The following is a 14,394-nucleotide window of genomic DNA, read 5'->3' as shown; positions in this document are numbered from 1 at the left end:
TTCCCGAGGCCCCGCCTCCCGGGGCCCTCCCCGCCCGTCACAGGCCCGCCTCGGGGATTAAGCAAAAAGTCACCGCCCCGCCCCGCGCCGGGATTGGAGGCCTTTGTTTGCCGCTCAACTCCAGGAAACCACCGGCGCGCGGCGACAGCCAGCAGGTGAGGCGCGGGGAGGGGCTCGCGGTGGGTCCCGGGCGGGTGCCGGCCCCTCGCTGGGTCTCAGTTTCTCGGTCTGGGGAATGGGGAGGAGAGTGGACAGCGCCGGCGGGCTCCGATCCACAGGGACTGCGCTGCTTTCGGCCTCTCCCACGTGGAAACCCCACGCGCGCGGGAAGGAGACCCGCCACTCCCGGAATGGGAGGGAGCCCTGGACCGGCGATTAGGGTCCAGTCCTAACCCCGCCGGCTGCGGGGTTCCGCAGTCCCCACCTTCGGCCTCAGTCTCCACCTCCGCACAATGGGGGCGTTGGCTTTCTCTCTCCCTCTCTCTCTCTCTCCAGCTGGGGCTGGTCTCTGGGCGGGGAGGGGTCCCGAGGGAATCCGGGGGTGGTCCTTGGCGGGGCCTCGGGCTGTGTTTGGGTTGGAGGTGTGGCCCGGGTAGCTGTGGTTACCGGGGAGGTGGGACTTCTCTGTCCTGGGATTTGTGCGAGGTTCGTTCACCCGGCAACAACCCGCGTAGCCTGACAACTCCGAGCCGCACAGCCTCCCCGTACGCCTACCGCAAGTTTCTTTTCCTCTTTTTGGCAAGGGGACAGAGGTCGAGCAAGGGCCAGCAGTGAGGGTGGGCAGCTCCGACAGTGGTAGGAACTGGAATGGACTGAGAAATCAGGCCAGCCTTTCTTGGTACACAGATGGGGAGACCGAGGCCCAGAGAAGGGGCGCGTCTTGCCCGAAGCGCACAGCAAGGCAGGCGCAGAGCGGGCCTCTCCCCAGTGTGATGGGGCTGGCGCGGGCGGTGGGCGATCTTGGACGAGACTCTTCCCGGTTCCTTTCGCCGGCTTTTGTTGAAAGCCGTGACCGGTTGGAGAGGATCATTACCTACGTTTCAAAAGCTTGTACTTCTCAGTGATAAAGTTGGAAAGGAAGGTTGTTGATAACAAACCCGGGCTATTTTGGAGCGGCGAAGAGTTGCTGGGACAGGTTGCAGAGAAAAGAGACATTGTTTCTGTCCTCTAGAACAGAAGGAGAAGAAATTGTGGACACCAAAGCGTGAAGGACTGAGGTTAGACACCTAACAGGGACTTCCCAAGAGAATTTTCCAGGCACCACCTTTGGAGTTGGTGGGTTTTAATTTTTGGCTGTTGCTTTTGTTTTGTCAAGAAAACAGAATCTCTGCCCCTCTGTTTGAGGGGGCCTAAGTCTGGCTTAGGAGGATGGATCCCATGGTGTTTTGGGTGCTTTTTGAGTTTATTCTCACAGGCGGTCTCAGTTCTTCTGCAGGAGGGAGAAGGTGCCCACGTGGGGACTTCGCCTCCCAAAGTCCAGTTGGTTTGCATTTGAAACATGTGATGTGAGCCGTTCTTGCGAGGGGATTTCATCAGCTCCCACCAGCCCGCACATCCTGCCAGAGAGGCACCATGGTTGGGGTTAGCAGGGAGGCTGGGGATGCTCCCGGGCACTGGTGCTGTCATGCTGAGAGCGTATTTTGGAAACTGGTGCCTGCCAAGGACATTTCAATTTACCCCCAGGAGGGGGGAAAGAAAGTCTTTTTAAAGCATCCAGCTGAATCACCAGGCAAATGCCGGGTCCTTTTTATGTTTCCTCAGTCCTGAGGGTGGGACAGATCTGGGGTTCGGGAGTTAGAAGACCTTGGTTTGAATCCCCAGCCCAGCGTGCGTTCTGAACTCCTCAGTTTTACCCTCCGTAAAATGGGCGTGGTAACACCCACTCGAGTGCGGCTTTAAGGCTGAAGTGACGTGGAATCATAGAAAGTTTCATTCAGCCCACATTCCAAATTTGGAGAGGAGGAATCTCAGGCCCAGAGAAAGGAAGTTTCAATAACATTGACACCAGTTATTGGTTGTTGCTTGCTGTATTCTAGCCACGGCGCCCAGGGTTTTACTGCAGTGACTGAGGTCTGGGAGGGCAGGAGTTTTTGTCACCAGTCACCTTCCGGGTGCCCAGTACAGAGCCCTGCACATAGCAGGTGTTCCGTGCACTGTCCTTGATCTCCTAGGTCCTAGCACTTAGTGTTCACATTGTTGCCACGAAGTGGGTGCTGTTATTGTCCTCATTTTACAGAGAAGCCCGAGGTTCAGAGAGTTTAAGTCACTCACCTGAGGCCACACAGCTTTTCATGGGGGTTAGTTGGTCCTTACTTTGGGGTGCGTCATCTTGTGAGAGCTGATTGTGTGCATCTCTTTCCAGGGCTGTGCTAGTGAATATCACATTGGTAGCTTGAAATTGGCCATCAGACGGCTATTTACACTATGGAAATCAGCAAATCAAGCCACAAGTCGGGCATTTCCTTTCCTTTCCTTTTCTTTTCTTTTCTTTTTTTTTTAAGAGAGCTGCATGTGAAGGGTGTTGCTGGCCTGGAAGGCCAGCATTGCTGTGCATGGCAGCAGGAGGTGGAGGGTTTCTGACAGTGCAGGAGGCCCCAGGGGTGCCAGGCCAGAAGGCCCACACCCCACGGTAGCTCCCCCGAAGTGTGGGATTTGGGGAAGGAAACCCTTGTGAGAGGAGGCTCCTAGTCCGTCATGTGAATCGTGCAGTGCAGCTGCTGTCAGACTTGGGAGCAGATCAGTGTGAGCCTGAATTCCGGGCCAAAGTGTCCGGCCTTGAACCTGAAAGTGACAACAGCCATCAGTGTTCTTTAAGCAGGGAAAGGCTTGACCAGAATGATGCTCTGGGAAGATTTATCCAGCAGCTTGTGCCCAAGGGAGGGGAGGCTGAGCCAGGGGCGGAGCGGCTGGGAAGAGGCACAGGATGACCTGGGAGCCAGGAGGAGGCTCACAGCGCCCCTCCTGTGTTTTTTGAGTACCTCCTGTGTGCGCGCATGCGCGCAAGTGCGCGGTGTGGGCACATTGTCCCCTTACTTTACAGGCACACCCCTGAGGAAAGTGTTACCCTCTGGTGATGAGGCTATCAGAGGGGTTTAGACGAGCTACCAGATCGGGACCCAGGCCTTTCTGCCTCAACCCCTTACAGTTTTAATTCCTGGGTCCCTCCTTCATTCCAATCCCGACTCCTGGCCAAGTGCCGGCCAAGTGCCGGCCAAATGCCAGTTCGGTTGTCAAGAGCGACCCCTGGCTCCCAGGCCTGGTCCCCCCACCAGCCCCTGGACGCTTCCCAGCATTCCCTGTTCTGGGGGAGAGGCAGTCTTCTCGGAGTCTGGAGTCCACAGCCAAGGACCAAGGACCAGGAAGGGCCTCAGGGGCCAGGAGGCTGCACTCAGCCCCCCTAGGTCAAGGATTCATTTGGAGGATAATGCTTTACTTGTGGGTGCAGATCCAACTCTGCCGGTAATGTGCTGTGTGACTCTGGGCAAGTTGTATAACCTCTCTGGGCCTTTCCTCATTTGTTAAATGCCTGATTATGAGGATCCAAGCAGACAACACATGCTGTACCCCAAAATGTGAAGCGTGGCTAAGGCTAAGATCACTTCCTTTCCCTTTTGTGATTTTTCGTATGTTCCCACATGTTGCATAATGGCTATATGTGCAGAAAAGAGCACATAGTATCAGAGTTTGGAAAGAGGAAGAGAGAAAGCGTGGGAAAGGAATTACAGAATGTCACAGAGTGTCAGCGCTCCAAAGGGCCTCAAAGGGCCTACCCACTCTTCCTGACTTGCACAGGCAGGGAAACTGAGGCAGGGCATGCCCAAGGTCTCGTCAGAACGAAACACTACACGGGTGTGCAGTGGGGGCTTTTGTTTATTTTGCTTGTTGTTGTTTTTTTTAAGAATAGTAAATACTTGGGGCTCCTGGGTGGCTCAGTTAGTTAAGCTGCTGACTCATAATTTCAGCTCAGGTCATGATCTCAGGGTGGTGAGATTGAGCCTCCTGTCGGGCTCCAAGCTCAGTTAGGAGTCTGCTTGAGATTCTGCTTGAGATTCCCTCTGCCCTTCCCCCTGCTCATGTGCTCTCACCGCTTCTCAAATAAATAAATAAAATCTTTTTAAAAAATCAGGATCTTAAAAAAAAGAACAGTAGATATTCATTTTACTCTTTTTTGTAGAGCAACTGTTATTTTTAGAAAATACACTGTAACAAAAAAGTAAACTTGCTATAATTGTACTGCTTGCTACTAATTACTGTAAACATTTGGGAGCATCTCTCGCCTCCCTTCTCCCTTCCTCCCTCAGTTCCTTCTCTTCCTCCCTATTTTACTGTTTCATTTCTTCTTGAAGGGGTTCAAACTGGCTAGAGATATTTTATAACTGGCTTGTTCACTCAGCATATCACACTTTTTTACATGACGGCATCTTCTGCCACAGTAAGACTAACAATAGCTGCATAAATAAGTAAATGCCTTTGAGTGGAACTATCATGATTTATTTCCATGATCTCCTGTTACTGGACACTGAGATTGCTTTCAATCTTTTCACGTACTGCAAGGTTCAGTCACAAATGATGAAGACCGTACTGTCTGGATTCAGACAGCTTGGTTCAAAGCCAGCTTCCTCTCCTGTGAAATGGGGATACTAAATCCTGCATCCTTGGATTGGCACAGGGATTAAATAATGACATCCGAATCCATGGAAAGGCCTTACGTAATAGGTGCACAATAAAATTTACTTTAATGTTAGCAGTGCATTCCTGGCACATAGGCATTTTTTTTGTCATTGGACTCTTTTCATGGAGCATGAATTTAAGAGTGTGGGTGTCTGTGGGCAAGTGTGTGTGCATGTGTGTGTTTTCCTCCATATGGCCACATTCTCCTCGTGACCCATGTTTTGGTTGGCTGAGGAAGGCCTGCCTCCTCCCCTCCTTCCCTATTCAGGCTGCAGACACGATGTCAATCTGGATTGGTGACCCCTGGAATCGTTTGGAGGCCACAGGGAAGAGGGTCACAGGGAAATGGCAGCATTTCTCTCCACTTGGGAGAGCTAGCCATCTCTTTTTCTGTGCAAGACCCAGAGCGAGGGCTGTGACTGATATTAGGGAGGCTCCAGAGCCAGGAAAATTAAACTCGGTCCTTCAGGGAGAAGGCCATATGGGTGTTTCACAGATCTGGCCAAAGTCATTTATTCATGAGCTGTGAGCCAGCTGGGCCATGGGCCAGGACTTCAGGTACGTAGTCTCATTTATCATCCCAATGATTCTGTGAAGTCAGTATTACCCCTCATTTTATGGGGAAAAAAATCTGGGTTCAGAGAGGTTAAGTTGCTTGCCCAAGGCCACACAGCTTTCAAAGAGAACCTGGAGGTCTCTGCCCACGAAGCATACGTTCCATAAACCCCTGTACCCTGTAGCCTCCCATCACCCTGGCATTTCTACCTGTGTTGGCAAGTGGAATCCAAGAACCCAGGAGATTTAGTGCTAGAAGGTCATTTCTGATAACCTCAGAGATCATCTCATTAAGCCCCAAGGTTCCCAAGCTAAGAGCGGGGAAGGCACGTGTTCATTATCACTCAGGCTATAACTTGGGTCTCCACTTCCCCAGTTCTTCTTGGCCGGCTCTGCAATCCTCACCTGCCCCCCTGCCCCCAGATTCCCTGTGGATTTTAACTACAGGGTAAAATCAGCAACATGGGCCAGAAGGAGTGGGTGACCTTAGAGAGGGTTTTCATTTCTTTTCCCAAGGAAGGGAGCTGCTATTCTCTCCCCTGATGGCTGGGTAGCCTCATGGGCCCCTTTGACCCCTGGGCCCCAGGATGTTGTGTTCAGGGCACATCATGCCAAAAAGCAGTGCCCATCCTCGGTCCCGGCCCATGTGCTGGGCTGCACCAGAAGGCTTGAAGAAAGGCTGACCTACCTTCCATTCTGGTTACCATGCCGGGCACTTAGGTGGGGCTCAAGAGGGAATGTGGAGGGAGGCCGGAGGGGATGGCTGAGTGGTGGGCAGAGGGAGAGAGGGTGAGGATGCTGTTACCGTGCGGGAGCGTCAGGACCCAGGGGCTAGAGAGAACGAGTGGCCGGAGGCTCACAGGGCCTCTGCGGTCAGAAAGGCAGGGTTTGCGAAGGCAGCAGGATGTGGGCGTGTTTCTGGTAAAAGTACTCAAACCTGGGTTTTGTTGTTGTTTGTTTTCATTTTGTCGGGTGACCGGGAACTAATCCCTTCCGCATCTCTGGGCCTCAGTTTCCTTACCTGTAAACGCGATCACACTCCTGTCCTGCCCACTTCCCAAGGCTATTCTTAAAGCATCTGGTGCAAGGACAAGCAAGCAGTTTAGAAAAGCCCCTGAAAGGCTCTGTGTGGAACCGGAGCTTCATTATCGAGGTAGAACATTGGCTTAGTGACTTGCAATTAGTTGGTAATAAGCTCCACTCCCAATTTTATCATGCACAGGTATTAATTATCTCTGCAGGCCGCCATGGTGTGAGCATTGTGGTTAAGAGGCGGATCTTTGCATGCTTCAGTCTCCACTGGCACTCCCCAGCTTTGTGACTGCAGGCAAGTCTCTCGGGCTCTCAGGGCCTCTGTTTACCCACCTGTAAAATGGGGACGTCACACGAGCCTGCCTGTCACCCAGCCAGGCTTGGGTGACTGGCTAGCATCAGTAGATGATCCAGCATGTATTTACTGTGCTTCTACGGTGTGGCAAGCGCTGTTGCTGGGCACTGGGAGTATAATGGTGAACGCTTTAGAGCTCCCAATTGCCGGAAAGACCCAAGGTCTAATTCCCAAACGATCCCCGAGGAGGGCCCTTGGGGTGAGATCTACAGGTCGCCTGGAAGTTCCCAAGGAGAAGTGGGGTTGGGTAATGAGAGGAGCACCATGCATTTGTCCTAGGAACAGCAGGGAGCACCCTGAGGAGGGTGGAGAGTGGGGGAGAAGCTGGAGCAGCGCCTTCTTCACTGTCCTTCTCAGAGCAGTGGGCAGGATCGGAGGGTGTTAAGCCCAGGTGGACCATGTTTGCACGCTTCTGTTTTGGTACCATCCTTGTGGGGCAGTGTGAGGAATGGACTGGAGGGACCTCAGAGCTTCTCAGGAGAGGCTGTTGCAGGAGCCATGCGTGGATGCAGAGGTGGGGCAGGTTCTGGTGAGATTGAGGAGTTGGTGATGGATTGTTGTGGGGTGTAAGGGAGAGGGAAAGGTCCAGAATGACGGTCGCTTGTGGCTTGCACACCTGGGCAAGAGATGGGCCAAACTATGGAGGGGTGGGTTTGGAGGGCGGCGATGTCCTGCGGTCACTTTGGGACGCCTTGCTTTGGTTAAGTAGGGTTGGTAAGGCTTGGGGGGCAGGGGGCAAGGAGATGCTTGGGAGGCTGTCTTCCTTGGTGTTAGGTGGCTGCCCCTAAGATGGGTTTGGGGTGATCTAGGGGCCGTGGGGCGTGCCTGGCAGTGGCAGCCACCTGGCGTTGACGGGTTGATGGTGGTGCTGCCTGGGTTAATGACCAGGGAGGGAGGGTGAGTGAGTGACAGGCCCATCAGGGGAGCCCGCCCCTTGCACAATGGCCCACATGGTCACCAGAGCTGGCAGGGAAGGGCCTCCTCAGGATTTGGCTCTGCTCCACATTGGGCTGTGGGCTGTGGGTAGAGCCTCGCCATCCAGATGTGGGTAGAAGGCAGGGAGGTGGCGGCGGGGGGGGGGATGAGTTGACTGTTTGATGAGGGCACCTGGTTCCAGCCCTGGCTTTGACAGATACTCACAAGCTGACCTTGAGAAAAACTGTTCACTCGCTCACGCATGTTCCGGGCCCCCAGCTCTGCACGGTGCAGGTGTGACCTCATGGAATCAGACAGCAGCCCTGTGGGATGGCTACCCTTCTTACCCCGTGTTACAGATGAAGAAAGCCTTAGAGCCGTGAAGCCTCCAAGGCCACAGAGCTAGCAAGAGGTGGGGCTGGGATTGGGACCCAGGTCTACACTGACTCAGGATCCATTTTCTTCTCCTACACTGCTGGTTCCCAAACCTGGCTGCTCGTCAGAATTGCCTGGAGGGCTTTTTGGACAATACAGAGGCCAGAGTTTTTCCTTTTTCTTTTTGTTTCCTGAATCAGATCCCCTGGATCCCCCACAGGACCAATGCGAGGAGTTGCATACATGGGCGGGAGAAGGGGACCCAGACCCTGAGCCTGCCCCTCCACCCCTGCTCCTGCCTCTTCCCTTTGGCTCACTCTGCTCTGGGTACACAGCCTTGCTGTTCTCCGGGAAGGCCCAGTAGGTTCCCACCTTGCCCTTTGCACTTGCCTTTCCAGAAGACTGCTGCCAGCTCTTGCTGGGGCTTGCTCCTGCCCCTCTCTTCCTTCTGTCCCTTGTTCGAATGTCACCTTCCCGCAGAGACCTTCCTAGCCATCCCCAAACCCTCCTCCCCAACCTGCTACTCTCTGACCCACAGATTCTCGACCTGGGCCACACATCCCAGTCACCTGGGATACTTTAAAGTTGCTAATGCCCAGAGATTGTTGGTCTGGGTGAGCCTCAGGCGTCAGGATCACAAAAAGCAGCCTGGGATATGGATCACCACTCCATCCCACCTTTGTGGGTCTTGTCCCTACCTCTCTCCACGTTTGTTTTATTGTCCTGTGTTCTGTTGAGAGTGGAGCAAGGACTCGGCCTATCTTGTACCTTGCCATGTTCCCAACACCTTGACAAGCACCCAGCAGAGTAGTCAGCAAGTACCTGTCCAATGAATGAATGGGATGAGGGAAGCTTGGGAAAAGCTAGCTTGCCCTCTGATAAGTCCTGGGGACAAGAGGAGAAATTCAGCTCCTCAGGCATTCACCCCCAGCTCCGGTGGTGCCTACAAAATCCCCCCAGGAGCTACAGGACCAGCTTGGGGTGAGGACAGTGGGTGGGACGGCAGGGATTGCTGCAGCCTCCCTAAGATGTTGGGTTTCACGATGGCAGACAGGATAGAAAGAGCTGGAAGCATCCGGTCTGAGCTCCCATTGTGCAGATGGGCACCCAGGCCTGGTGAGGGAGGGGGCCTCAGCCCAGGCCATGCCTTAGAGGGTAGAGTCTGCAGAAAAAAGCTCCTAGAAGGTCGAAGCTGCTGGAGGCCTCCTTCCAGGCTCAGCATGCTGTGTGACTTTGGCCAAGCCTCTGACCTTCCCTGGACTTCAGTCTCCTCAATCAGTACTTCGGCCCAGATGGTCCCGATCCTTGACGTTTGGGAGTCCCTGCGAGTCCTTCCCTGCGCAGCCAGACCCACAGAGCGCCTGCAAGGGGTTAAGCTCCTCCTGCTGACTCTCAGGCTGCTCGCAGACAAACCCCCTCCTTCTGACACACACTTGTAGGAAATCAGGCTGGGCGCTTCCTGCCCAGGCGAGGCGGCCTCAGCCGCAGCAGGGGCGGGGAGAGGTGGGGAGCGATGCTTGTGTGTGAGCAAGAGCTCGGGCCGGCAGAGCGGCCTGGAGGCGGGCCAGGGCGCCATGGAGGCAGGGGGCTGCCCAGGTTTGGAACAAAGACCTCACAGGCAGGTACCCTGAGCCTGGGCCGGCGGGCTGGTGCTGGAGCCCAAGAGAGGTAAGGGAGCGAGGCGGGCAGGGGAGGCCGCTGGCCCTCTGGGCTGGCCTGTCAGACTCTCCGGGACGGTCAGGGCACCTAGAGCCCCCCAGCCAGGAAGTTCCAGCTTCAGCAGCTGTTCCTACTTCTCTTAGGGAGTCTGGCCCCCCGGGGCCATGGGTGGATTTTTCGGGGGATTTCGTCGAGCTTCCGGGCGCTGGATGCCAGTCCGAGCTCTGATTCTGATCTCTATGAAGCTGGGCACGCGCTGGTCCCTCTCTGGGCCTGCGGCGTCCTCCTCAGCACACAGAGAGTTGGTCCTCAGACTGCATCGAGATGATGCTCGGATGAGGGGCAGGCCAGGAGGCAGCGGGGGGGGTCCCCACTAAAGAGCGGCCCCCTCTGCCACATGTAAGGGCCCTGAGGGGAGCTCTTCAGGCCAGCAGGACTAGAGCCCGCAGCAGCCAGGGCACCTGCCCTCCTTCTCCTCGGCCTCTGATGTTGGGAGACAGCTGGGGGCAGGAGGGGGCACATCCGGAGGGGGGAGCAGCTGGGGCCTCCTCAAAGGACTAGTTTTTGGCGGGAACCCCTTGAGCACAGTTAGGTCTGTGCCCAGCCAGCTGCTCAGGGAGGGCGGCCGAGTTTGGGGCTCTGAGCTCAGCCTTTTTGGAGGGGCCCAGACACTTGCTATGGGGAGTCTTCCTTCCCCTTTCTCACGTCCTTCCCATAAGTCTGATGGACTTGGTTTCAGAGTCATGGTCCCTGGGTTTGAATCCCCGGGCCGCACTTCCTGTCCACCAGGTCTTGCGAGAGCCAGCCACCTCTCTACGACTCCGTTTTCTCATCTGGGAGATGTCAGGGTCGAGGCGGGAGCGGGGAGGGGGGCCCCCTGCACAGCCCTGGCTTCAGAAGGCCTGGGGAGACGAAGCCAGGCTCCATGGCTGTAGTTGGCATAGGACAACCTGAGAGATGGAGCCACAAAGACAAGGGTCCTCATTTTGGAGTGGCTGAGGGGGGCAGAGAAGCCCTAGGGGGCGGGGGGCAGACCCACTCGGGAACCGGAGAAAGAGACCAGAAGGGGCTCGTAGTCCCTTGAGAGAGCCGGGGACAGGGCCAATGGTGGGGAGAGAGGAGCCATACAAAAGGAGGAGGGAGTAGTCGGTGCTTCCCTGGGCGGGTTCCTCAAGGCAGGGACCCTGAACCTGACAATCCAGTGCCTGGGGGAATTTAGTGCTCACAGGACTTCTTTGGGTTCAGCCCCCAGTTCATATGGCTAGAGCCTTCACCCAACCCCACTGCCTTTCAGGAGAAACCCAGCCTTTGACTGCCATTCAAGAGCCCCTGCCCGTAGCTGTCCGTCAAGTTCTGTTCATAGGTTCAGACCTCCGTGCCTTTGCCTATGCTCTTCCCTTTGCCTTTCCCCATTCTTCTCCCCCAAATCCTCTTTGCCCAGCTTAATGCTTCCTTCATATAACCCTGTATATTGTTACCGACCTCCCCAAGTTGAAACTTTGGGACACTTTGGCCCATTTCAGTATTCCTTGTGTCTTCTAGAGTGCTTGGCACACAGCAGAAAGTCATAGGTGTTTTAAAGTTAATTTGCACCCACTGGGTGTTCAATATACATCTTTGTGACTCTGTGGTGGGTCCTCAGGATGGAGGAGGGAGTTAACAGTTGTGAAGCTGTTGCCCTCGGGAGCCATGGTCAACCAGGAACCTCAAAGTTCATTCAGCTACCACCCAGGCCACGCTCACGGGGCAGTAACTCCTTGCAGAAGCCAGAGCAGGTCGTGCTTCCCCCATCTTCCGGTGAGGGGAGGTTCAGCACAGCCGTTGACGATGAAGCAAGAACACCAAACCTGGAACCTGGTCTCTACATACCCAGTGACCTCTCTTTCTCGGCCGCCCAGCGAGGGCGTGTCCTGAGGTTGGCACCTGAGTGTGTTTGTTGACTGACCCGCTGACTGGCTGGCTGGGCCCGGGCTCGGTGGCCCTGAGGGCTGTGGCTTGCACAGAAGACAGAGGCCTTGCTCAGGAGAGGCTCCCAGGCTTCAGGGCCTGGGGAGCATGTGCACAACTCCAGCTGGTGACCGCAGCCGCCTCTGCCTCTCACTGGGTTTCGGCGAGGACTGAGTCATCCCAGGAGACAGGATGTTCCTCTTTGTGCACCCAGGGGCCCCTGTGATTGGGCAGCCGGCTTTGCGGCCTGGCTAGAAAAAAGCCCTTTAAAAAGTCAAAAAACCGCATGCCTCCCCAGCCCCTTCCTCAGTGATTTCAGGAAGAGAAAAGCAGTGGCCCCTAGCACCTCCCATACCTCCCCAAGCAGCAGGGCCCAGAAGGCCTAGTCCACCCCAGAAGGTGGGGCTTGCCTGGGGCATTTGCTTAATGCAGATTCCTGGGCCCTATCCCAGGGCCACAGAGTCTAGTTCTCTCTGGGTCGACCTAGGAATCTGCATTCTTAGAGAACTTTTTTTTTTTTTAAAGATTTTATTTACTTATTTGTCAGAGAGAGAAAAAGAGCGAGCAAAAGCAGGGAGAATGGCAGGCAGAGCGAGAAGCATGCTCTTCGCTGAGCAAGGAGCGCGATGCAGGACTCGATCCCAGGACCCTGGGATCATGACCTGAGCTGAAGGCAGACGCTTAACCAACTGAGCCACCCAGGGGTCCCTGCATTCTTAGAGAATTCTTAAGAACACTCAAGCTAAAGGCCCACTGGCAGGGATTCCCGAGAGGGATGCAGGCCCCCCAGAGGATATGGGAAGCAAGGATTAGAGCTTCTCCTTAAAAGATTTATTTATTATTGCATCTTTTTAAAAAAAGTTGTTTTGGATACATTTTTCCTAATACATGTATTTTTTCTAATACATCAGCATGAGGATGCATTTGTGTCAAGGTCTCAAGATATCTGTAGAGCGAGAGAGCATGAGAGCAAATATATGTTTCTGATGAGTGTTATGACAGAAAATGGGAGATTACTGGCCCAAATGAATGGTTTCAGATCTTGCTCTGTCACTCACCAGCTGGGTGATCTTGGCCAAGTCACTGCTCCAGGCCAGGCTTTTCCTGTGACCTGCTTCCCTGTTTGGGGTGAGGGCAGATGGAGAACACGCAGGCTGGCACAGAGCAGGCATCTGTGGTGGGGGTGGTGGGGAGGCCCGCAGGGTGATCTGGGGGCAGTTCTGGGGCGAGAGAGGAAGACGGGGTATGGGGGAGGGGATGAGCCCCTCCACCCCAGGCCTGCTGCAGGCACAGGGGCTGCAGCCAGAAGCCGTGCAATGTGATTCCTCCCTTGTCCCTACCCCAGCCCTTGAGAAGGCTGTAGCCTTTCTTGTGATGAAAGTTCCCCGGGGAACTTTCTATCCAGAAATAGTTGCCTGCTGACTTTTCTCAACCATATAAATCAAGGCTCTGACCAAGCCCCGAGTGCTCACGAGGCTGCAGGGACACAGACCTGTCTGTCCTCCAGGGAGGCCTAGGATTATAGACCACTGTGTCCACTGCATGGGGGGTAGAGCCCGGGCCTGGGCTGTGAGGTGACCTGTCACCCCAGCCTTGTCCTGCCCAATGGGTGGCTTCAGGCGCCAGCCTGCTGCTGTCTGGGCCTCAGTTTTCCCACCTGCAGAGTCAAGCTTTTGTATGAGCTAACCCGGAGCGACTATGGGGGACCAGGCCGCTGCTCCGTCGGCTGGGCACTTGGGGAGTGTTGGCCATGGCACGGGGCTGGGAAAGAAAGGCGACGGGAGATGAGAGAGAGCGAAGGAAAAGAGGGAAAGGAGGAGAGGATAGAAGGAAGAAGGTCCCTCTGCAGCCAGACTCTCTCTTCTGGTTCCTTCTCCCTGAGCCTTCAGAGAGAAGCTTCTAAGCAGCAGCCTGGTTGTGCTGTCCTGAGCGTGGGATGCACTGAAGGGGACCCGAGAGGTCCTCCTGGCTCTGGCCACCACCTCTCCTTGCCCACGCTCTGCTGTCAGAGCCCCCAGGCCCTGCCCCAACCCCACAGCCGTCGGGGACACCACTGCCGTGTCGCCCCCTCCTGCCGCCATGGTGCCTGGGGCGCCCCTGCCTGGACATGCTCTCTCTCTCCCTCCCTCTCTCTCTTTTTTTAATTTAGGTGAAATTCACATACCATAAAATTAACAATTTCAAAAGGAACCATTCATTTAGTATATGTATAGTGTTGTACAACCACCTTTTTCCTTTCGATGGCGTGTACCCCGCACAGTGTTTATCCGCTCATCTGTCAATCGGCATTCAGGCCGTTTCCCCTTTTCGCCTTTTGCGAGTAGAGCTGCTCTGAACGCGTGTGTATGGGTGTTGGTTTGAGTACCTGTTTTCAATTATTTGGAGGACTGGAATGTTCTTTTCATCCGCCGCCCCCCCTCCCCCCGAGTCTGCATTCTTACCCGAGGGGGGTCAGGGAAGGTTCCCAGAGGAAGTAGCTCCTGGACTAAGCCTTGCCTCCTTCTTAGGCCGGCCGTGCCCCCCACCAGCCCCCGCCCTGTGCTTCCCTGTCGTGCTCACCTTGGTTGATAGTCGCTGCCTGTTTGTCTGCTTCCTCCTGGGCTCATGCACAGAGCCTGGGACACAGTGACAATCGCTAACACACAAGGGACTCTCGCCAGGGCCGGCCTCCTACTCCTTACCCTGTATCTCAAGTAATTTATACGAGTCTTGAGGGAGAGAAGAATTAGGCTCCTGGTTTTGCTAAAGAAAATGAAGGTGGTGTGACTCACCCAAGGTCACACAGCTTCCTCGGGTTGGAGTCAGGAGCTGCCCCAGGCCTGTCTGATTCCAGCGTTCCTGCTGGTAACCTGCTCGGAAGCTGGGAGGGGACTGGAGGAGTAAGG

The 14,394-nt window shown here is 55.1% G+C and overlaps 1 protein-coding gene across 7 annotated transcripts in view; it reads left to right on the top strand.

Annotated features, from left to right (window-relative positions):
- The window catches only part of AKNA (AT-hook transcription factor), a 52,421-nt gene continuing 38,027 nt past the window's right edge, over nucleotides 1–14,394 (top strand). For 3 of the 7 annotated variants that reach the window (XM_054509373.2, XM_064579540.1, XM_045882990.3), the window contains exon 1: nucleotides 9,390–9,571. The gene's annotated coding sequence lies outside the window, so the exon portion shown is untranslated. Of the gene's footprint in view, nucleotides 156–632; nucleotides 705–9,388; nucleotides 9,572–14,394 lie in introns of those variants that run through there. The other 4 variants (XR_010407737.1, XM_064579541.1, XM_064579538.1 and 1 more) reach the window with 3 other exon arrangements.

Source organism: Mirounga angustirostris, unplaced genomic scaffold, assembly GCF_029215605.1.
Source record: "Mirounga angustirostris isolate CCGP_5_RB_7025 unplaced genomic scaffold, mMirAng1.0.hap1 SCAF_15, whole genome shotgun sequence".
NCBI lineage: Eukaryota > Metazoa > Chordata > Mammalia > Carnivora > Phocidae > Mirounga > Mirounga angustirostris.
Note: the sequence above shows the minus strand (reverse complement) of the source record. Positions and strands in the feature narration are given on the sequence as shown.